Source organism: Misgurnus anguillicaudatus, chromosome 4 (genome assembly GCF_027580225.2).
Source record: "Misgurnus anguillicaudatus chromosome 4, ASM2758022v2, whole genome shotgun sequence".
NCBI lineage: Eukaryota > Metazoa > Chordata > Actinopteri > Cypriniformes > Cobitidae > Misgurnus > Misgurnus anguillicaudatus.
In genome coordinates this window covers 7195883-7220877 of record NC_073340.2, presented here as the reverse complement: position 1 = coordinate 7220877, position 24995 = coordinate 7195883, and the positions used below count along the sequence as shown (strand labels likewise).

At 40.5% G+C, this 24995-nt stretch overlaps 1 protein-coding gene across 5 annotated transcripts in view; it reads right to left on the bottom strand.

Moving 5' to 3' along the window:
- LOC129420523 (ras-associating and dilute domain-containing protein) overlaps positions 1 to 24460 on the bottom strand; it is a 30384-nt gene extending 5924 nt beyond the window's left edge. For 2 of the 5 annotated variants that reach the window (XM_073866598.1, XM_073866600.1), the window contains exon 1: positions 1258 to 1710. The gene's annotated coding sequence lies outside the window, so the exon portion shown is untranslated. Of the gene's footprint in view, positions 1 to 1257; positions 1711 to 24261 lie in introns of those variants that run through there. The other 3 variants (XM_073866599.1, XM_073866601.1, XM_055175484.2) reach the window with 3 other exon arrangements.
- Between the last annotated feature and the right edge of the window lie 535 nt (positions 24461 to 24995).

Below are 24995 nucleotides of genomic sequence, written 5' to 3'. Positions count from 1 at the left end.
CCTCGACTAAGGATTTACATATTCGAATCAGAATTGTCGAATCTTTCCATAGTCGAATCATATCTATGTGTGTGCATGGGTTGGGAGGGGGCCAGACAAGGTACAAATTGGTAACTTTTATTTTCTTTCACAAGCAGCACACATAAACAACTTTCTGTTAAAGTGACCAAAACTGTCTTTCAAGTGATGAACGAAGACAAAACTGACGATGCATTTATATATTTATTTTTTTTGAGGTAAAATATATAAGGCAACATTTGTTTATTTATTCCTCATAACATTTTAAAGCCACGATCTACAGAACATCACACAAAAATACATTTTGATAACTAAACCTAAAACAATTTATTAAACGTTAATTTATAACATGAAAAACACTGAAATTAATGATTTTATAGACACTATGCGTTATTATTTAGCACAGAAATACCTGCTTGCTTGCTCTGACTTTGATAATCTCTGTATTCACTTTAGATACAGAAAGACCGGATGATATTATTTATTTCAGGAATCTCTTTGCTATCATTTAAAAGTGAACACCAACCAATATTAAATCACAAGAAAGACATTCGTGTCAGGCAGAAATAGGTTCGGTGCAGATAGTTTCCGTTTCATCACCGAAATTTTAAAAAACGGCTTACCTGTTATGTAGTTTAACTTTTGACAAGATAACCAAAATGTATGATAAATACATTTTAAAAACTTATACCCGTCGAAAAACATCCGTTTTTTAATGTTTAGTTTGATAAACTCCTAAATATGAGACGCAGAGCACCTAGCCCGTTCGGCTAAATTACATACGCAAGCATGGCCAGCACGCAATAGCGCAACATCGATACAACGAAAAGCTATCCAAAATGTACAGACTTAAATTAGATCAGAATGTACGTTTATAATAGATACATTTTTTTAATAAAATAAGGTCAGAAGTAACAAAGTGCAGAACAAATGTGCAAAATGCCTCAAGTGCACGAAAACAAAACACAAGCCAAATAGATACATCAGATAACCCAGAGTGATTTATAAATAAAATAAAATAAATTATTAAAAGAATAGAAAAGTATAGCCATAATATAATTGCCAGCTTTGTCTTTTAAATGTAGAAACAAAGAGGCAATGGTTTATTAACGAAGAAACCTCCAGGTGGGGCAAACCCATATTGAAATGTTGGCTGGGGCAGGCTCACCATAGATGTTAAAAATGTGTTTTATTTATATAGCGTATTTTATATAAACATGTTTAGATGTAGAAACTTACCTGATTTAGGATAGGTAACGGATAAGGATGTCATCCGGGCGGAAAGTAAAGTCCTCGTAGTATTTTAGACATTCAGGAGGGTGCAAGTGAGTTGGGACGAACACCCCTTTATATACAGAGTACAATTCTGCCTCTGTCATTTTCTAAACTACACAAACACTTAGAACAGATCTGAAACGTAAAAATGTAAAATCTGTAATGTAAAACCGTGAACAAGATGTATGAAGATCTCGGTTTATCACATCTGATAGTGATCGAGTAAGGCGCCTTAATCCTCCTCAACTTTTAGAGGTGCAAATAAAAATGCTTTGGTAGTGTAAATCGCGTGGTCGACAGGTTGCCCAAATAAAACGACGCGTAACCTGAAGCACCATTCAGTTCTCCAACACGAAGGGTCAACTGATTTAAGGTATGTGGATAAAGAAGCCAGGGTGAGGGTCTGTCTGCGTCCTGGACGACTACAAGAAATTAAATTCCAGGACTTTCCACGCCCCTCCAAAAAGCACACGAAATTCATCTGTTTGGTAAAAAAAAGGTTTTTTTTTTTAAATTAAAACTTTATATTTTTGTTGAAAGTCTTGGGTTTGTAAAAAAAAACCGTTAATATTAGCTAACATTAATCCTAACCGCTTTATCGATAAGTGGCTAGATTGATGCATACACTGCAAAAATATAAGTGTCGACTGCATGTGCCGTATGACATCAGAACTCCGCGAGAACGGTTCGAGAATATACTGCTCTGTATACTTTCGATTTGCTCTCGCGGTACATTGATGTCATGAGTGACCAGTTTGCGCATCCCTGCATGTAAGCAAAATACGTAATGTAAAAGTATGCGGTGAGGAATGTGCTGAGGGCAAGCCCGTTCAGGGTGTAATCTCCACTATCACGTGACGTGATCCTTCAAATATGCCGATTTACTTCTGCGGAAAAACAGCTGTGTTGCTTCATAGTTTAGTGGGGATTTTTAGATAAATAAACATTTACATTGAACAGCGTTATTTGAAACAGAAATCTCTCCCTCTGACAAACAGTGGTGCAAGTTACTATTCAAAGTTAGTGTCTATTAATAATGAATCATGACATAAAACAACTTAAATAACACTAAAATATTTATTAACACAACTGTTTCAACAGTGTTAATAATCGAAAAAGTTTATTGAGCAGCAAATCAGCATATAAAATGATCTTTGAAGGATCATGTGACACTGAAGACTGATGATGCTGAAACATTAACCACAGGAATAAATGACAGTTTACAATATTGAGACACGTAAAAAAATCTGAACGTGAACCTTTGAACGGCAGTGTAAATTATAGTTATGATGGCCTGTTTCTCACACTTAATGATATTTTTGCATTTAGTTTGTTCCTTATCCTCAAATTATAGGGACAAATTTACAAAGGGATCCAGAAACAATCTGATGGTGACTGAACCAGATAATTTTTGCTAAATAAGGTCACAAAATTATTGGTAGTACCCAGGATGTCGAAGTCTCCAAAAGAAGGCAAAGAGTTTTTACATTTTACTCCGTAAGGGTGGATTCACTACAGTTATTCAAGCTGTAGAAATGACAAAATGACTGAAGAAACATTAACAGCAAGATAATGTAAAACTGTCAGTAACAACCAACGGCGGAAATAAGCGCAGTTATGATAGCAAAATATGTGGGAGTGTGTCACAGGTCGGAGCGGACCCAGATGCTATTGAGTCACGCCCCTTCCTAGTTTCCCCCTCGAGGATGTTCCCAAAGCCACCCCAATGACCAGACACACAAGGTACAAGTAAAATTAAAATAGACTTTATTAAATTATTTAAAATAGTATTCAGGGAAGGGGGATTTAAAAACAAGGTTTTTTCTGGCTTCCAGGCAGAGGGGACGGGACTCTGGACTGTCCTTCTTGAACCCGTGGCGCCCTCCGCTTCTCCCGGAGGCGGAGTTTAAGAGGGGAAAGACTGCAGTCATGGATTAAAGTGAAAAAAATTCTTCTGAGTGAAATTTTTTTCAGGCCAAGTCATATTCCTTGTAAACAGGCGAGACCAATAGCATTCTAAGGGGAGATGTTTTTTGCCATTAATGCCATATTGAAGTCTACTGTGGCATTTATAGGTTTGACAACTGTCACTATGAAATACAGCAGCAGTGCGAGTATGTTTTTTTGTGAATTAACACTTAATTACAACATATGATAGGTTTATTAATAGTTTGTTAATTTACAGCTTTACTTTCCTTTAATTGAACCATTACCTTTAATATATGTCTAAAACAAAACACTTGTGACTCCTGCACTAAGGGTTAAAAACGTTATCCCGTCATGTTAATCTACTTGTGACAAACTAAAAAAAATGATTCTGTAAGATGTAGTTTGCAGGGCATTTCAGATTAAGGTGAAACAGCTAAATAACTCACTATATAAAAAGAAATACTAATATCACCACCTTTAATGAATCTTAATTATTTATTAATTGTAAATCTTATTAATTTTGGCATTTACTTATACATTTTTTTAAATCAAGGTTGAAACTGTTAACATTAGTTAATGCACCATGAACTAACATCAATTACTTTAAGGACATAAACATAGAGAGCTGAGGTGCTTTTTATGCGCAATGTTATGCACTTAAAACAACGCATTGTGCGCAACTTGTGTATATTACACAAGAACAAAATTCAAGCTCACTAAGGATAAACAGTCAGTGATGAAATAAGGATAATAAACAATATTTTAGTAAAGGTAAAAAATGTAACTTACCCTTTTTTCTGCTGTTTACTTTCTCCTAAGCCCTAAATGGTTGTGTTTGAGGATACTTGCAAAGACGGGATTTTTGACGCATAACCTTATGTGTATTTAAGGCCAATAAAGCGGCAAAAATACTCACAAGCTCAAAGAGAAGCGAATGCGCGACTGGCTTATTCCCCTCACACAGAAACAGCGCGCACATAAAGACTGTTGTTATTGTTTCAATTTAAAATCACTTGTTTTTGAATGCGGATACATGTACAAACATCAAGATTTCCTGACCACGCGCACATGCAACTGCAAGAACTGACAGGTGGGTGACATCAAAGTACTGCGAGAGCATTTCGGAAGCAGTCTCGTCTAATGAGTTCTCGGTTCACTCTCACGGGATTCTGATGTCATCTGACTGCCTCTTGGTTCTTGTGGCGCCACGTGAAGTTTACCCATGAGTTTAACAAACTCGTTGTATTAGCCACTGGTTAGATCAGCGTAGCAGTCAAAAACGATCACGTATGAGACAAATTAATTACCCCCAAAATACAGGACCCTAGGCTTACTGTGCAAAGACACGTAAATTACCTGGCTGTTTGATTTTCTTAGCCCACGAACTGAAAGGCTTGCCAATCTTCCTCATTTCGTTAAGCCAAGTTAATCTCCATTGGTCTTATACACCTTTATCGATGTCCAAAACATCGGATCCTTCCTGCATTACAAGTATGTCCATGCTAGCAGAAATTAAGTTTTACCTCAGCTTAACGTGAGATACAGCCAGAAAACCCGGAGTGGATCTTGTGCGTAGTGATTACAGAACGCTTACAGTGGACTGTGGCGAGAGGAACGTGATTTCGTTCCACTCCAGGCTTTGATCACATTCCACTTAACAAGGTGAATACACGGCGTCTTTATGAAAAGTTAATTTAATAATTTTGCAACTGACGGAAATCCGTCGTAGACTCGCTGCAATCGACGGAAATCCGTCGCTACGACGGAGAACTTTAATCCATGTGCAGTAGGTATTTCTCAGATAACTGACTCGTCGTCTCCTTGTTCACCGGGTACGTACTGTAACACAAGATCACACGTGCACTGTTAACTACGACTTTTCCTCTCTTACAGATGGCTGGTAGCAGTGGATGTAGCCTGTATTTCTCAGGTATCTGTCTCGTGGCCTCCTTCTTCCCAGGGTACGTACTGTAACACAAGATCAGCACTTGCACCGTTAATTATGACTTTTCTTCTCTTACAGATGGCTGGTAGCGGTGGATACGGTAGGTACTTCTCAGGTAACTGACTTGTGGTCTCCTTCTTTAGAAGGCTCGTAGCTGAAACACAGAATCAACACTTTCACAACTCACTGTGGCTTTTCTCTCTTACAGGTGGCTGGTAGCAGTGGATACGGTAGGTATTTCTCAGGTAACTGACTTGTGGTCTCCTTCTTTAGAAGACTCGTAGCTGGAACACAGAATCAACACTTTCACAACTCACTGTGACTTTTCTCTCTTACAGGTGGCTGGTAGCAGTGGATACGGTAGGTATTTCTCAGGTAACTGACTTGTGGTCTCCTTCTTTAGAAGGCTCGTAGCTGAAACACAGAATCAACACTTTCACAACTCACTGTGACTTTTCTCTCTTACAGGTGGCTGGTAGCAGTGGATACGGTAGGTATTTCTCAGGTAACTGACTTGTGGTCTCCTTCTTTAGAAGACTCGTAGCTGGAACACAGAATCAACACTTTCACAACTCACTGTGACTTTTCTCTCTTACAGGTGGCTGGTAGCAGTGGATACGGTAGGTATTTCTCAGGTAACTGACTTGTGGTCTCCTTCTTTAGAAGACTCGTAGCTGGAACACAGAATCAACACTTTCACAACTCACTGTGGCTTTTCTCTCTTACAGGTGGCTGGTAGCAGTGGATAGGGTAGGTATTTCTCAGGTAACTGACTCGTGGTCTCCTTCTTTAGAAGGCTCGTAGCTGAAACACAGAATCAACACTTTCACAACTCACTGTGACTTTTCTCTCTTACAGGTGGCTGGTAGCAGTGGATACGGTAGGTATTTCTCAGGTAACTGACTTGTGGTCTCCTTCTTTAGAAGTCTCGTAGCTGGAACACAGAATCAACACTTTCACAACTCACTGTGACTTTTCTCTCTTACAGGTGGCTGGTAGCAGTGGATACGGTAGGTATTTCTCAGGTAACTGACTTGTGGTCTCCTTCTTTAGAAGACTCGTAGCTGGAACACAGAATCAACACTTTCACAACTCACTGTGGCTTTTTTCTCTTACAGGTGGCTGGTAGCAGTGGATACGGTAGGTATTTCTCAGGTAACTGACTCGTGGTCTCCTTCTTTAGAAGGCTCGTAGCTGAAACACAGAATCAACACTTTCACAACTCACTGTGACTTTTCTCTCTTACAGGTGGCTGGTAGCAGTGGATACGGTAGGTATTTCTCAGGTAACTGACTTGTGGTCTCCTTCTTTAGAAGACTCGTAGCTGGAACACAGAATCAACACTTTCACAACTCACTGTGGCTTTTTTCTCTTACAGGTGGCTGGTAGCAGTGGATACGGTAGGTATTTCTCAGGTAACTGACTCGTGGTCTCCTTCTTTAGAAGGCTCGTGGCTATATGTGGCTTTTGGTGGCCTAACGTGTACACAGTAGGTGGGTTTACTCACAGACCTCCCGTGGTAAGATGTTTACTCGTGGTCTTTGCCTCCAAGGCCTCTGTTACGACCGGGGGATTCAGTACTGTCACCGTCGAGCCGAACGCTGCCCTCTCCTCTCCGTACGTGTAGCTCCAGAGATCTGGACAGGGGCGCACCTTTGAAGAGGCTCTGTGACAGGCAAGTTACTACACACTAGGCTTCCACAACAGTGTACTTGTTCCTCACATATGCACTAGCACTCTGAAATTCTACTCACGCAAAGGTCTGGGTCTTCTGTGCAATCCACCACCGGCTCCACACTGTATCGTTGCACAGCATATAATTTTAAAAGCACTTCACCCACCGCACGGCGTCTTCTCTCACGACCGACTCTCTATAATGGCTCCTGACAACAGATACACAGCACTGCACTGCAAGACATCAAGTGTACACACACACTCAGCAAAGTCAAGACTCACCCACGACACACTTCAACTGACACAAAGTAAGGTCAGGCCATGATCTTCCCGGAGCCGGCTGAGAACCTGCGGGGCGTTGTAGTAGGGGAAAGCTGATGGTTAAATGTAGCTGTCGCAAAGATCTTCCTTCCTGGCAATGCTACGCCGCCGGCTCACCCACCACTCTGCTCCGTGATAGGGCCGCTATCCTAGTTCGCTGGGGGCTCACACACACATTGAACAATACGTTTGCAATAAACACATCCAGCTGTATATTCCTTGTACTCACGGTAAGTTATCACACTTCCTCTCTTTATCTCCGCGATATCCACACTAGCTGGTTTCCTTTACACTGCACGTAATCCAGTCGTACTCATCCGACTATCACACTGAAGATATGCATGTCAATACTCTCACAATATCAAAGACTTCCAATATACTCAGCCACGCTATTATCCTCTTCCTCCGTTTCCAACCAGCGTCTCGTATAGTCCTCCGTTTCCACGCCACAGCAGCACAATATCCACTTCACCACCGGAACTCACGTACCGACTGCAACCAAACAACAACAACCCCTACTGGCTGGTTTTCGTGTCCTCTTTATACTCCTTCGCTTCCTTAAGTTCTCCAATCCTTGATCGCTGCGTTTATTTGCCACACCTGTGTTCAATCGGCTTGATTTTGCTCGCGGCGTTTTCCCAGAAGTTCCTGTATTTCTGCTTATCCCGCCGGGTGGAACTCAACCCCGGGCGGAACCAATCTGAGCGCCGGCTTATTTTAAAAACGCAGAGTTTCCATTAAATCAATTAAAAATCTGCGCCGGCCGCGGGCGTAAAACTTTGGTGTCCATGCCCCCTAAGGGGTTGTGCACACCAAAACTTTTAAACACGGCTGAAAACGCCTGGACAACGCCGAATGCCAGCTGTTTCTTTAGCTGAGCGCTTTGGTAGCTGTGATACTTTAGCTGTGAGTCGGTTGGTTGCTGTTGTAATGCCCCGCGCTTCCTCCACTGTAATCGGACAGCCGTGTGAGAACTGCCAATGATGAGTGGAGCTTTTCACCCAAAGTTGAATGTTTTTCAACTGTCGGAGCTCAGCGCTAAGGGGGCGTGCACACCAAAGCTTTTACGCATGGAAGCTCAGCGTTTTTCAAATAAGCCAGCAGCTAGCGGTTTTCTTCCGCGCTGAAAAACTGGTGCCCGGCGGTTTTTCCACGCTCAGCGCTGAGTGCCGAGAGTTGAAAAATGTTCAACTTTGGATGAAAAGCCCCGCTCGTCAATGTCAGTTCTTACACGGCCGTCCAATCATAGTGGAGGAGGGGTGGGGACAAGTATCACAGCAACCAACCGTCTCACAGCTGAAGTATCAGGGGGCGTGCACACCAATGCTTTTACGCCCGTGGCCGGCGCATGTTTTCAATTCATTTCAATGAAAACTCTGCGTTTTTCAAATAAGCCAACAGCTAGGTTTTCTTCCGCGCTGAAAACCGGCGCCCAGCGGTTTTTCCGCGCTCAGCACCGAGAGTTGAAAAATGTTCAACTTTGGAAGAAAAGCTCCGCTCGTCAATGTCAGTTCTCACGCGGCCGTCAAATCACAGTGGAGGTGGGGCGGGACAAGTATCACAGCAACCAACCGTCTCACAGCTGACGTATCAGAGCTACCAAAGCGCTTAGCTGAAGAAAGCTAGCACTCAGCTGAAAAACAGCTGGCATTAGACGTTGTCCAGGCTTTTTCACCCGCGTTTAAAAGTTTTGGTGTGCTGAATCCCTAAGCGCGGAAAAACTGCTAGCTGCTGGCTTATTTGAAAAACATGGAGCTTCCATTGGAAACAATTGAAAACATGCGCCGGCTGTGGGCGTAAAAGCTTTGGTGTGCACGCCCCCTTAATGGCAAGAAAAAGACCATAGAGAATGAACAGAAGAGCAGAGCTCATGGAGACCAGCCCAAAAATGGAAAAATGGAATGGAAAAAGCAGAAAGGCTGAGCATACCCTAACATTATCCCTTCCCTTGACCATGTGACCAAACCCAACATGATACATTCAAACTGACGATTAAAAGACCACCTTTAACCCCCACTGTACTTGACAAACAACTCTGCCAATAGTCAGTGAGCACAGGAATGCAGATGGTAGATCTGGGAATAGGGGTTGTGCCATTAATTCCTGTTTTCCCAGAGTGCACCCTTATTTTCAGCCTTACAACTCTTAAACTCTCCCAGTGTGAATCTAGAAAAAATCCTATCTTTTAGCCAAGCGTTCACATAAAACACCTCTTATTGTTCACTTCTCAAGTAATGAAAGTTAATTTTTTGCTTGAAATAATATGAACAGCAGCTCTGCTAACCCTTCTGCTTTTGCTTTCCTGTTTCTATATCGGGATACCCAATATAGGTTACAGAAGCACAAGTATGGATCCAGCCTCACATGTGAAGACTTCAGATGATGCCAATGCCCCCAAAGACTTCATATGATGGCAACTATAGATGGACTTAAAAAACTGCCATATTGTAATCACTGCCTCATAGTTTTTACAATAAATAATAATATTTGAATGGACAACGTTTACGCTTTTATATTCCCATTTGTTTGTCCACAATACTCTGCTGGACAATGCAAACTGGTGTGTTTTGCATCATCCAAATATTGTTAATTTACATATATTACAGACATTGTAACAATAGAAAGTGGGTTGAAAGTCTGTAAACTTATGCGGCTTTCACATAGGATGCGGTGTGCGCTGCGCTCGCCGCTGGGTTCCGCGCAGCCAAGCGATTTGTGCTCTGATGGCCAGACCACAGTAGGCGGGGTTTTCAATAAATTACTACAGTGTTTATATTTGCGTTAAATAGTCGATGAGGAATACAGAGACTGTTGCTCGTCTCCATTTCACGTAACTTTAAGCCTACCTACAACAATGCTGCTTGACTTAAAGGGGACATTCCATGAAAATCAGACTTTTTCCATGTTTAAGTGCTATAATCAGGTCCCCAGTGCTTCTACCAACCCAGAAAACATGAAAAATAGCAACCCTGTAACTTTGTTTTGGTAAGGCTCTCTCTGCAAGCATGTAAATAAATAGGTCATACGGATTTCGCTCCTATAGTAGTTTTTGTTGGGTAAATTACTGATCATATGCTGTATTAATATTATATTAGGCCTAAGGCCTGTTGTTTCTACACAAGGCTATAAGACACCCAGTTAAACTTTCGTTTTCTCAGTTAACTTTCGTTTCCTAATTAAAAGAGTCCAGGTGCGATCCTGCGACTATACCCCGATTGTTCTCGCCACGATTAGTTTGAGAAACAAGGTCGACATAAGCGATAAAGAAGAGGACGGCATTTCAGATTAGTTATCTTTCGTTTTCTCAGTTTCCTACTTAAAAGAGACCAGGTGCTATCCTGCGACTATACCCCGATTGTTCTCGCCACGATTAGTTTGAGAAACAAGGTCAAACAACCAATAAACAAGAGTACGTCATTTTAGATTAGAGAATTCGTCCGGCTGTACTTTGCTACATTAACAAAAAGTTGGTTATGTCAGGGAAAGCCAAGGCCAATCGAAATAATAAACAGAGAACGTCACTTTAAGATTTAAGAAGTCCAGCTGTCATTTTAGATATGAAGAAGGATTCAGCTGCACATAAAACAAACAGATTAATTGTGGCAGACTGAGACCAATGAGAAGAACATACGTCATCTCAGATAAGAAGTGTTTGATCTTACTGTATAAAAATGGAGTCAGATGTTGGGAGGGCAGATGATCTTTGTGCACCTCTTTGAGGGGTATTGATTGTCTCACTTTGTTGGCTCGAGCGAATAAAGTAATTTTTGTTTGGCACCTGGAACCTTTGTCTCCTGAGTATTTTTTCTTCTGAAGATTCAAGCTAAGACTTTTTGCCACAACATAACTTGGTGACCCCGCGACGTGATTGGACAGAGGCTACGGAGTGGAGGGCCGCAGACGGGCAGAGGTCGGCCAGGTCACACAAGGGCGCGCCACTATAGAGGTGAGCATAAATTTACTTGCTTATTCTGTATGGTGCTTGTGTGGTCTGCCGAAGGTAAGCCCTGAGCGGTGTTGATACTCCAGGTCTCTCCAAATTGAACACAGCAATTTGATACTTATAATATAAATTATTTGCTTCCATTAAGATAATGATAAAATACTGAATTGAAAAAGCAAAAAGGGTTCCAGATTCTAAACAGGTGTGCGTGTGAGTGCGGGTGTCGAGCTTCGTGCTCGAAAAAACCCTGCTTGGGCAGGTCACGCGAGAGGCGTGTCGGGCCTTGGGGTCCGGAGCTTGGTGCTCGAAAAAACCCTGCTTGGGCAGGTCGGGCCTTGGGGTCCGGAGCTTGGTGCTCGAAAAAACCCTGCTTGGGCAGGTCGGGCCTTGGGGTCCGGAGCTTGGTGCTCGAAAAAACCCTGCTTGGGCAGGTCGGGCCTTGGGGTCCGGAGCTTGGTGCTCGAAAAAACCCTGCTTGGGCAGGTCGGGCCTTGGAGTCCGGAGCTTGGTGCTCGAAAAAACCCTGCTTGGGCAGGTCGGGCCTTGGGGTCCGGAGCTTGGTGCTCGAAAAAACCCTCCTTGGGCAGGTCGGGCCTTGGGGTCCGGAGCTTGGTGCTCGAAAAAACCCTGCTTGGGCAGGTCGGGCCTTGGGGTCCGGAGCTTGGTGCTCGAAAAAACCCTGCTTGGGCAGGTCGGGCCTTGGGGTCCGGAGCTTGGTGCTCGAAAAAACCCTGCTTGGGCAGGTCGGGCCTTGGGGTCCGGAGCTTGGTGCTCGAAAAAACCCTGCTTGGGCAGGTCGGGCCTTGGGGTCCGGAGCTTGGTGCTCGAAAAAACCCTGCTTGGGCAGGTCGGGCCTTGGGGTCCGGAGCTTGGTGCTCGAAAAAACCCTGCTTGGGCAGGTCGGGCATTGGGGTCCGGAGCTTGGTGCTCGAAAAAACCCTGCTTGGGCAGGTCGGGCCTTGGGGTCCGGAGCTTGGTGCTCGAAAAAAAACCCTGCTTGGGCAGGTCACGTGAGAGGCGTGTCGGGCCTTGGAGTCTGGAGCTTGGTGCTCGAAAAAACCCTGCTTGGGCAGGTCGGGCCTTGGGGTCCGGAGCTAGGTGCTCGAAAAAATATATAATTATTACACGGTGAGATTTAGATGCTCAAATCCTGTAGGTCAGGTGGTTGTAGGTACGGTCTATGTGTTATTTGTCTTGTTGCTTTGTGTTGTTTTTGTCAGTTATTGTAGCATTAAGTTGGTGAACTGTGTTAAAACTGCAATCAGTTTGTGTGTTATATATGAAGGTTGGGCTGATGAGAGAGTGTTCTTCTATGGCTGTGTCTTATTCAGCGTGGGAAAATGTTTGCCTGCTAGAACTGTGTGTGTGAAAAGATAAGAACTAAAAGAGCAGAGGAAGGAGGGGCTCATGGTGCATGAGAAAGAGAGAGAGATTTTTGTGAATAAAAAACTGTTTTGAGTGAGAGCATATGAGAGATCAGTGTGTGTGTCTATATGTGTGTGTTAGTGAAGATAAAGTGAGGCCTCTGTAAATATAAACTGTAAATATGAGTGATTTTATCTTTAAAAACATAGCTTTTGATCTTATTTTTCATTTTCTCATTTTCTTTTTGCCTTAATATACCTGATGAAGTAATTATGGATGATAATAACTTAAAATATAAGAAACGTGTATTTATAGCAGCTAGGGATGTTCATATTGTATATAATAATAATTGTTAATGCATGGTGACTCAAAGTAGGCCCCTAAATGACACAAATTATTAAAACCAAAACTTTTTGAAATGCATCCTGCTTTAGAAATGACCTCTGTGGTAGATGCAATCTGCCCTTTTTAGATATTAATCATCTGGACTGATCACGTTTTCTTTGATGAGGTAATGTTGCCTGAATATCTGATAATGTACTGTATGAATCTTGATTCTGTTGTTGATCTGTCGCTGCTGTTTGCACGTTTAAATGAGATAAAATGTTTTGTTTTTTATCAGGTCACAGACAACCGTCAACTATTTTTACTCAATGACAATTTAATATTAAAATCTTATAAGTTAATGGTTAATATTCAGTTAATAAGATGCGGTTGTCGGTTGTGAAAATTAACTGATATGAACATCCCTATTAGCAGCAGAAAGAGTGTGAAATGCTTAAATTCAAATTGAAATAAGAGATATTAACAATAACTTCTGGAAAAGCATTTAGCAAATATTTAGCAGTAATATAAATAAACAGACTGATATCTGAGATAATTAGTGGAAGTACAAAAGTTACCAGAAGTAGAGAAAAAGTGGCCATAGATAACCTGGCAAGTAATAATTAGAATCCTGGAATGTCATGTTGATAGAATATTTAGATGAGGTTTGCTCATACAACCTTCAGAGATCAAGTAGGCCACATACGCCTGAAACTGGAAATAATAAAATTTTGGAAATATTATTTATGAGTGAAGTTGTCTATTTATTCATTGGTCACCCCTTTTTCCAAATTGACCTATGTAATTAATTCTAATTATGGTGAAGTGTGTTTACAGACATGGCATCCATATCATTGGAAAGGCTGAAGTCCAGACATCCTATCAGCACGGATTTGATTACAAGAACTTCCAAACAAATGGACCAAACAAATGGACCAAACATACCAAACACTTGAGGACAAAATGGCCAGAGGATGGGACATTTGAGGTAACAGTGTGTGAGGACGTGGAAAATTTGTAGAAATTACAAACCCTAAGAGCGAAATATGAGAAGAGATGAGAAAATAGTAATAATAATAATGATGATAATAATAAAATAATAGTTTTTAATTTATTTAAAAAAGGAGGGACTTAACTTTTTAAAATTTAGAGTAAATAGATTTAGAATAAAGAGATTCTAAAAGAAGATGATAAAAAGTTGTAGACAAAGGAAAAAGGTCTCCTCTAGGGATGAGGGATTTAAAAACCAATTACCAATAATTACAGGTGACATACAATTTGAGGACAGAATAGAATTGGAGCCAGACCAATCACAGGCTAGAGCACAACCCCTTTTACAAACCCCTAAACTCATCACAAACACAGATGAGCCCACAAGCCCAATAAAAAAAAAAAAAAAAAAAAAAAACAGACAGCAAACCAAGGCCAGAACCCAGTTCTTAACCCAGTTCCGATGCAACCAAAACATTAGGAAAGATGTTAACACCCCCTGAGATACATAAGGCATATGATAGTGTAGCCACAGCCCTACATCAGATAACACCCCTAGACGTATGCAGAACAGAAAGGCTTAAGTTAAGGATGGACAAATTTAGGAATGACATTTTAGAAAAAGTAAATGATACAACACCGACAGGAAGTGTAGAGTAGGGACCAGGCAGGCTGGAGAAACCAGAGCAGTAAAAGCTACAAGCAAGGATAATTCAAGCAAGCAGCCGGTATCTCAAGGATGGAGAGAGAGGGTGCAAGGATTTAAAGTTTGAGACTGGACGCTGGGTAAACGTTGGACAAGAACAGCAAGCTGCATGGATTTATGCCAAGAGACAATGTTTATGTTGATGAACCCAGAAATACATCAATGTGCCTGATTTTGATAAACGGACAACAAGGACAATGTAAACCCTGGGCCACTCAGGATTTTGATGGACTAGCTGCACGCCTTCCAGAAATACATGAAGGAGCCGGAAAATGGATACAAACTTTTGAGCAAAAGACAGCAGGGTGTGTCTCGGCCATAGGAGATATCAAGGCCCTGTTGGCAAAGTGTGTCGGTGGAACAAAGTTGAATGAACTTTTGAATAATGCTGGACTGAGAATTGCAATTGACAACATCAGAAGAGATAAAATGTCCTTTGTCCCCCTTCAGGAAGAGAACGTGGACAACAATACACAGAGAATACCCCATGCAGATTGACCCGAAGATGCTGAGAGGTGATCCGATTGGTGAAACAGAAAATCCAACAGAATATATACAAGAACAGCTGAAACGGTGATGTGGAGAACTAGAAAAAGACCCGGAAGAAGACTTTGTTTTAGCTGCACTGTTCAGAAAAGCAATAGTGGAAGCTGTGCCACCACCGGTTAAAACCAAACTCGAAGATGTAGTCGAACTGAACTCCAAATCACACAAGGAGTTCTGTGATCATGTATTACATGCAGTCAAGCAGCACCAAAAGAATGAGCTGAAGGCAACAACAACAGAGAGAGAGAGGGAGAGAGAGATGCAGAGGGGGCTGGCAAAGTTACAGCGGAACGACTTTGTGAGCAAAACTAAGAAAAAAGCACAAGCTGTTCTGAAGGAGAAACAACCAGCTTTAATGGTGCTCATCAACACACCTGCCCCCACCATCCAGCAAACACAGATAGCAACACCAGCCCAACCCACTCCGGGAAATGCTCAACAGCAAGCCACTCTCATTGTTATCTGTGCAAAGCCAAAACAGCAAAACAGCAGTAATGGACAAAAACACCAAGGAGGCAGAGGACAAGAAAGAACAAAAAGATCACGTGATAGATGCTGGGGCTGTGAAGATGCTGGGGCAGCATGGACACTTCAGAAGCGAATGTCCGAATAACCCATTTAATTAAGATCAACAAAACTGACAGCAGAATTAACAAGGCGGACGGTTGAACCAACAAGACTGGCAGCCAAACCAGAGACAGTAAGGCCCACCCAGAGCAGCAGCAGCAGTCACAACAACAATCACAGTGTGGTCCAGTGAATCTGTGGTGTGGGCCAGACCAAAGCTACTAAGGTTGCCCAGAGGATTCTAACGGGAGGGGCCAACATCCAATGATAACTGACAATGCTGACGACAGATTATTGACTCTGCAGGTTGAAGTTGAAGGCAAGTCTGAACCTATGATGACTGACACTGAAGCAAATTACACATGCGTAAGTCCAAATTATACCACACACCTCCACCTGTCTGAAAATTTTGAAAAACAAGCAGGATTTTAAGGAAAAAACCCAGCTGACACCTCTGACTGCTCCAGTCTGTCTGTAAGCAAAAGTCAAACAAGTCACTTTAGCACACACATTAATTATTAGAAATAGATGCCCTATGTAGATTAAAATAGCAGATATCTTGTTCCCCTGATGGAATTTATATTAACAGTAAGGCAGTTAGAAAAATTACAATGATGACACCGAAAGTAAACTTATGTTGGATAGGAAAATTTAGAATAGAATATATACATGATAATTACAAAATGGAAAAAGTTTGTGAAAGAGCAAATTAATGAACATAGAAGGTACAGTCTGAATTTTTACTGTATTATGATGTATGACCCCTTATGCAGAACAGATCTAGAAAAAGAGTGAATAAATAGGAAGAAAGGATAGAAAGTTCCCCTGATTTCCCCACATATAGAATAGCACCCCAAGTTACAGCTTCACAGATAGACACTTGATTGAAAAAAAAAAATAAATAGAAGGATTTTTGACTCTACAGCACATGTAACTATTTTGCAGGCAAATAAATTAAGTATTAAGATCTTAGCCATATGATGAAAAATAAAATAGGGAACGCAGTAAAATTCTATACTGCTCATTTTGGAAGAGAGGAGAAACAAGAAAGTTGTGTGCACCATGGTTCTGCCAGTAGTTGCAACTGATAAGATAGAGATGCTTTGGCAGTCATCCCAGAAATACAGGCAGGCCTATCAGAAATAGAGCAGCTGATTCAAACTAATTTCTGGACAAGCTAAAACATATGTAAGTTTAACAAAAATTAGCAAAATACCCATTGTGACAGGAAACAAGAAAATGTTAGAAGCACTATTGAGGCATTAGGAGTTTTTAGTAGAAACAACAAGCTATTGTAAAACACCAATATTTTCTGTAGCTAAAGCTTTATTTTTATACATGATTGGAGAAATATAAATGATGAATTTGAAGATTGGCCAGCACACAGTAAGTTCCGGATCCACACACACTGTTAACTAGTATCCCTCCTGAAGTTAAATATTTCAATGAAATTGACTTATGCTCTGCTTTCTTCAGTATTTAACTGGACGAGAAATGCAGAAACTTTTACCTACAAAGGTAAACAACTCACTTATTCTATATTACTGAAAAATGTCCTCATTTACTTTGCATTTTCAATTAATTAATTATTAAAAACAGATTTGAAAAGATCTAGTGTTGGACAATGCGCTGTTCCAATATGTGGATGACCTATTAATTTACTATCCCACACTTGACCCATGCTAGCCTGACGTTGTCATACTCAATTCTAGTCCCCGTTTTTCAAATTGTGGTGGGTGGGGCTAAGATCGGCTGGCACCCAGGCTAGACCCATGCTGTAAAGATTATAAAACTTTTGAATAAATTATCTGAGGGGGGAGGCACAAAGCCTCTAGAGCTAAATAACAACATTGTTAAACATAAGTTAAATATTTGATAAGATTAATTGCAACTATATGCAACTAAAATGACATCAATTGGTTTTGTAATATAGTAGTAAATGTTTCTTTTGTGAATTCTTCATTGACACAATTATTCAACCCCTTAAAGAACTACCACTCTGAAGAACAGAGGTTCATTGAAGTGTTTTCAATCAGGTATTGAAAACACCTATGGATGTCAGGGAACAGCAATAAAGCCTAATAAGCACCAATTAGGCAGCTTTAAAATGACTGTGATACTCAACTCCTTCATTGCAAATTCAAGGCAAAGGGCACTGTTGAAACGCTTCCTGGTCGTGGCAGAAAAAAGATGCTAACTGCGACTGCTGTGCGCTATCTGAAATGTAGAGTGGAAAAAAGTCCCCGTGTGACTGCTGAGGAACTGAGAAAAGATTTGTCACATGTGGGTACTGAAGTTTCTGCTCAGACAATACGGCGCACCCTGCGTACTGAATGCCTCCATGCCAGAACTCCCAGGCGCACCCCCTTGCTGTCTCCAAAGAATAAGAAGAGTCGACTGCAGTATGCCAAAAGTCATGTGGACAAACCACAGAAGTTTTGGGATAGTGTTCTGTGGAAAATTAGAACTGTTTGGGCCCATGGATCAACCCTATGTTTGGAGGAGGAAAAACAAGGCCTATGAAGAAAAGAACACCTTGCCTACTGTGAAGCATGGTGGGGGGTCAATCATGCTTTGGGGCTGTTTTGCTTCTGCAGGTACAGGGAAACTTCAGCGTGTGCAAGGTACCATGAATTCTCTTCAGTACCAGGAGATATTGGATGACAATGTGTTGCAGTCCGTCACAAACCTGAGGCTTGGGAGACGTTGGACCTTTCAACAGGACAATGATCCCAAGCATACCTCCAAATCCACTAGAGCATGGTTGCAGAAAAAAGGCTGGAACATTTTGAAGTGGCCATCGCAGTCACCAGACTTAAATCCGATTGAGAACCTCTGGTGGGACTTAAAGAAAGCAGTTGCAGTGCGCAAGCCTAAGAATGTGACTGAACTGGAGGCTTTTGCCCATGATGAATGGGCGAAGATACCCGTACAGGGCTCGACATTAAGGCTTGTCCGCTTGTCCGGGACAAGTGGATTTTTTGTAGGACAAGTGTAAGAGAAAAGTAGTTGTCCGACTGGACAAGTTAAATTTCAATCAACGTTACTTCACGTTATGTGCCGTTAACGACGCAGAACGCGCAGCGCAAACACCGAGCGGAATATTGAACAGAGAGCGCGGCACGCCGACACACACGTTTACATGTAGGCTACTGTTATTGTTACTAAACAAGCTGTGCGCGCATTAAACCTGATCGCCGAACACGGAGGGGCGGGAGTCGCGGGACGGCATGGAGTGGAGTGGAGAGTGATGTTTCTTCAGGCTCCGGCGTGAATATAAATTACTTCACTGTGTGTCAAAAAAGCTGATTTAAGTCCGTATTTTTTCTCTTCTAACGTTCGGTAAAAACACATAATGGGCTTAAAATCTTGTTTAAGAATCTGTTTTATAACGAGAATCTCTCTTTAGCGCGCCTATGTGTGTGCTGCGCGACAGCTGATTTGAATCTGACAGAGTTCGTCACTGTACATTAAAAATCCCACACGAACATTACAGCATAAATGCTAGGTTTAAGATTGATTTGATATGTAACAGATAATCTAGATACATTTATTCTAATACGTTTTTTAAAACATGGTAATGTTTTAATGTTTTGCAATCATTGAAAAATCATCTATTATTTTGCTTTAATTGCTAGTCTGGGTTTGGTTGAAGGCTACAGTTTGTCCGGTTAGAACAAGTATGTCTCACTCAAATCGTTGACTTTATTAAATGTGCATAGATGTGTGGTTAGTATAATGCACGCACACGCGCAGTCCACAAAACCTCCTTTGATTTGAATCAATCCTGCTTATTTAAACTATAACTATTTACACTATTCAGCCGATCTCCTTTCCCGTTATCATTCACCTGCTCTATTCTCCGACACTGCGCAGACTCTAGCGGAAAGTTTGGAACAGTCCATTTCGCACTTATTAACAGGGGTGACCGGATTAGTCCATTTATTAAAGGTGACACTTTTCTACAATCATTGAAATGTGGGGAAAATGAAGAGAAAGGCAGCAGATATAGCATCATTCTTCAAAAAGAGTAGCAAGAAGCAGCCAAATGAATCTTAGTAAAATACATTTCAGTGCCCTACAAAATTCATGTGATTTTCTGGTCTCTATATTTTCAGCAATGGGAGATAGAAATCCTGGTTTCAAAGTAAATTTCAAAAGTTTTATTTGATTAAATAGTTTAAAAAAAACATGAGGTTGAATTATGACTATAAATTGTATGTTAATCTCAATTCATTTTAATTAAATTTCAAGTATTGTAGCAATTGTATGTTACACATTATTCTGATTAACACACATATAATACTTAAAAGTATTTTAAGGTTGGATGATAGAGATTATATACAGAGGTGGGTAGAGTACCCAAAATCTGTACTCAAGTAAAAGTACAAGTACTTATACAAAAATTTACTCAAGTAAAAGTAAAAGTAACAATCTAATTATTTACTTGAGTAAGAGTAAAAAAGTATTAGATGAAAAAACTACTCAAGTATTTAGTTACTCGTTACTTCCAATCTGATTGAAAAGAAGCGTAAAATCCCTGAATTTCAGACTACTTGGAGGGCTTTCACAAACCTCTCCTTAAAAGTCTCATTGTTCTGCTTATATACTACTACCTAGGTTAAAGTAAAGCAGTCTATCTCAGTCCTCCAACATCACATAACGTGTCATTAAAAAAAATCTTAAACAAACACTGACTGTTTTCTGACAGTTAACTGTGTCTTTATTTTCACGTTCACAACAAAACGTTCACAAGCTTACAGTAAGCAAAAAAGAATGTGTGTGTCTGTTTGTTATCATGTTTTTATATTAATAGGTTATTTTCATTGCCATTAATGTGCAATTAATGAACATAAGGAGCTTGATAAAATGCTTATTTTAGAATTTCAAATGGAACTTTTCTGTTTTTGCAAATCAACTCTACATTTATTATAATATATAAAACATGTTTCTTTAAAAACATACTTTATTCTTTTATTTTTATTTTATTAATCCAGTTTTTATTCGTATGTATTTTCTACATTGAAGTAAGGTGTCCGGTTATGTGTAGGGGAGAAATTTTTCAGATTTTTTTAAAAGTTTTTGAAATTTTTAAAGATAATGTTTCAGACAGAGATATATTTTTGCTGTGGTCAGTAACTCACAAGTGTGGTCTATCAATACCAGGTGGAATTTTGAACAAATGTAAAATGACTAGTATAATTTCACTTTGAACATAAGTGGTGAATTGTTACTTTTTTTTAACACAACAAAACAATGTAGATTTTCATGTTACACTTGTTTTTATTAACTATACATGACTATGACCTCTTTAATATGTAACTGCAAACATATTTTGTAATTTATCTTTGTAAAAAAGAATGAAATTATATTTTCATTTTAAATTTCAGTTTTATCAAATGTTTCAAAAGCAACCAACAGTACAAACTTAAATTCAACAGTTTGAACACTATGAAAATTAAATTAAATTAAATTAGAATAATATAAATGGTTTAAAAGTAAGTGTTACTTTCGTCCTGACAGGATCTCCTCACATTTAAACCCGATTTACTTTTATTTTGAAAAACTCTTGAGAAGTCAAACTTCAGGATGTGTAAGAGCACTAAATAACCTGAAGATTGATGAAACGAGAAACACAACGCGTTATAAGAAAACAATGACCGCTTTTGGAATTTACTTATGGTTGAAAACAACTTTCTGGATCTACACCCGGAAAATGGTGAGTAAATAACGCGATATTTGTCAGCTCCTCTGTCAAGGGTTGCAAAGATGCTGTCATAGTTTGGAATGCAAATGGTATCAGTCCTCTTAGAAAATCGCTTTGTTACTTTCGTCCAGCGTTACTTTTGCCCCGGTTCTCACGTATTATATTAATGCAAGACTTAACACTATGCTGTTCAATTTGTTTAGTTTTATGAGGAAATGATATGGAAATGTGCAGATGTGAACGTTTGTTGTTTGTAAGGTTAGAGTAATTTTCATTGCTTGCACAAGAGCGCATATGACAAAAACAGTGCGTGAAATAATATTATAATAAGGCACTGCACAACGTGACACTTACCGCCGTGTTGTTTCAGGTTGGAGCTTGAATTCCTGTATGCTGAGATGTCAGTTCGTTTTGGTGCACAAAGCATACATCGCATTATGAAACTATTCTTTTTGACCTTTTGTAGTGTAAACATAGACCAAACTTGAGCCCACGCGTGATCTGCCTCCGATTGCTTGCATAGGTCATCCTCCGCTTCAGTCATCTCCTTTCATCTATGTTTCATCTACGCGCGCTAAAGGGTGATACGTAGCCACCCCTCGCAACGCACGCAGCCTCTCTAACGTCTCGCGAGACTTTCGAGCAAGCCATATAAACTTAAAAAATAAAATATATTCATTAATTATTACCATTTGAAAGTAGCGTAGTAACGCCACCGAATGTAGCGAAGTAAAAGTACAGTTTTTTCATTAGAAATGTACTTGAGTAAGAGTAAAAAGTACCCATCATTAAATTTACTCTAAAAGTACTAGTTACCCAAAAAATGTACTCAAGTAAATGTAACGAAGTAAATGTAACTCGTTACTACCCACCTCTGATTATATATGCCACCCCAGAGTAATTGCTGGCCCCTGCCTGGCCACCCCTATGAGAAATCCCTTGCTCCGCCACTGATTAGCAAAACACAAAAATACATTATATTATAAATCTTTACCCGGACAAGTGACTTTTGTGCATGGACAAGTGAAACACAAATTTACTTGTCCAAAGGACAAGTTGCTCAAAAAGTTAATGTCAAGCCCTGCCCGTAGATCGCTGCAAGACACTGTGTCAAGCTATGCTTCACGTTTAAAAGCTGTTTTAACTGTAAAAGGATGTTGTACTAAGTACTAATATTGAATGTCACTTGGGGGTTGAATAAAACTGAAAATGATGTGAGCACAGAAAAGACATTTGTGGTTATTTCATTATAAATTTTATGTTATATTTGTCTGACCTACACATGCCTCTTTGATGTAAATTGTAAGCAGGATGACTGAATGATCAAAATCAATGTCAAACCGGCCAAAACAATCAATTTCAGTTGGGGTTGAATAATTTTGAACACAACTGTATAGGCTCCATACATATACACACATATCAGAATTGCTAGAAATGGATTATGTAATCTAAATAATCTCTGTCCAAAAGTGGCAATTAACAGACATAGCAATGCATCATGTTCTATAAGATTATCATGTTAAAATGGAATTACTCAATAAAGCAAGAAAAAAACTACCTCAAATGTGTATCTATTTAAAACATCAAAATCATCACACGCAAAAAGTCGCTAGAGCAATAGACGGTTTCATCGGATGCACGTGATACACGTCTGGATCCGAACCTTATGCTGCGTTCCAGGCAGGTTTTTAAACCCGTAAGTTACGACTTCAAAACCACGACTCACGACCTTATGCGTTCCAGGCAGCCTGTAACTCGTGTTTTTACAACCTTCTACCGGTGAAAGTGCACTGGAACGGCAGTCAAACCCGTGACTTCCCACCCGTGAACTCGTACTAGATCGATGTACTCCCAGTTCAGAGTGGTAAGTCGTGGATTTGAAGTCGTGAGTTACGGGTTACAGGTTGCCTGGAACGCAGCATTACTTCCGGTTTCGTTTTTTTAATGGTCTGACTAGTTGCTGAACTGATCTCTTGAACAAATGCCTCGTCGAAAATAACAATAAAGTTGTGTCCACGTGGACTCGCATTAAGGGTCCCTAAAGTCTGGACTACGTGATGTCATCAAAGTGTGGACTCTGAGGAGGACCACAAGTCCGGAGTGTGCCATTTGGGACAGGACCATAGACTGTAAAAAAAGATGGATGACGCGATGTCGCCTCCCACCATTGTAATGAATTGAAGCCAAAAATGTCCGACCACGGTCGCCGCCATGTTACGTAAAAACGTCAGTTTGGAGCCAAGGCATGCGCAGAAGGAATCGTCCGTGGAGCCAGAGCCACGTTATCAAACTTCCGCCTAAACGCTCGCTCGACCAATTCAACCACGCCACTCATAACGACACGCCCCGTTTCTATAGCATCAAATTACTAGCTAAAATGAAACTTACCACAATAAGGAAAACACTTTTACATATATACGCGTGAAAACAACTACCTGAAAGTACCAAAACCACCTTTTGGAAACTTTTATTGGAAGTGTAAATACTTTTTTTTATTTAGAGCAGAGTCCCATTAGTTTGAATTGAGAGGGCGGGGTTATGACTTGTACTGCAGCCAGCCACCAGGGGGCGATCACAGAGCCAGAGGCTTCACTTTTCAAGGCTTATGAGCAGTGTTAGGAAAGTTCACTTTCTACATGAACTAGTTCAGTTCACAGTTCACAAATTTTAAAATGAACTAGTTCAGTTCATAGCTCATATTTCCAAATTTTGAACTAGTTCACAGTTCCAAAAATGAACTAATTTATTTATAGTTCTTTTTCCCCATATTATTTTAAAAAAATATATTGCCATATAGCCCATATAGAACCACAGACAGGAATGATTTTATCAGTTTTAACACTGAAGCTAAATGCATCAGATTTCATATTCATATCCAACTTTAAATCCTTATCCAACCAGGGTTTACGAGCATTGACTGTCTTTTAATTTTTGTATTTGCTTGCACATACCTTGAAAGGCTAGCCGGGTGCTTCAAGGGGGTTTTCCGGGCGAGAAGCGCTGCGAGGCGTTGAGTGTATGACAACTCAGGTATTGCACACCGCACGTGCACGTTAAATAGCGTGAGCTTGTCTATTTCAAGATCCAGAATATGTGTAAGCAGCCTTTGTTAATCGTTAACGATTTAGGACAAATATGATGTTATGTTATCTAATGCAGTGGTTCTCAAACTGGGGTCCGGGGCCCCCAGGGGGGCCACGAGATGGTGCCAGGGGGGCCCCAGTTTTATGACATTTTATAAAATAAATTAAGTTATCATGAATTCTGTGCACTTAAACCTAAAAAATATAAGACTACTAACCAACAGCACTACTTCGTATCATTTAAAATGTTTTATTTAATCAAAAGTTGAGTTTTAAAACAGTTTCTTGTCATAAATTTTCTTTGGGGGGGGCGCGAAGAAATGCACCATACAAAAGGGGGGCTGCCCGCTGAAAAAGTTTGAGAACCACTGATCTAATGTTAAACTATGCGAGTGGCGCAGCAGGGATTTGGATAGCAGCGTCCAGTCAGTGTTGTTTTGATGACGTATGCAGCCTGGTGGCAGTGTTGCCAGATTGGGTGTTTTTTTCCGCTACACATTAAGGCCTGTTTACAGTGTGTTTTAGACGGGTTTTCGCCTGGAAGACTCTATAGAAATCTGGCACCCTACTGAATGACGTTAAAGTGAGAGAACGTGCCGTTC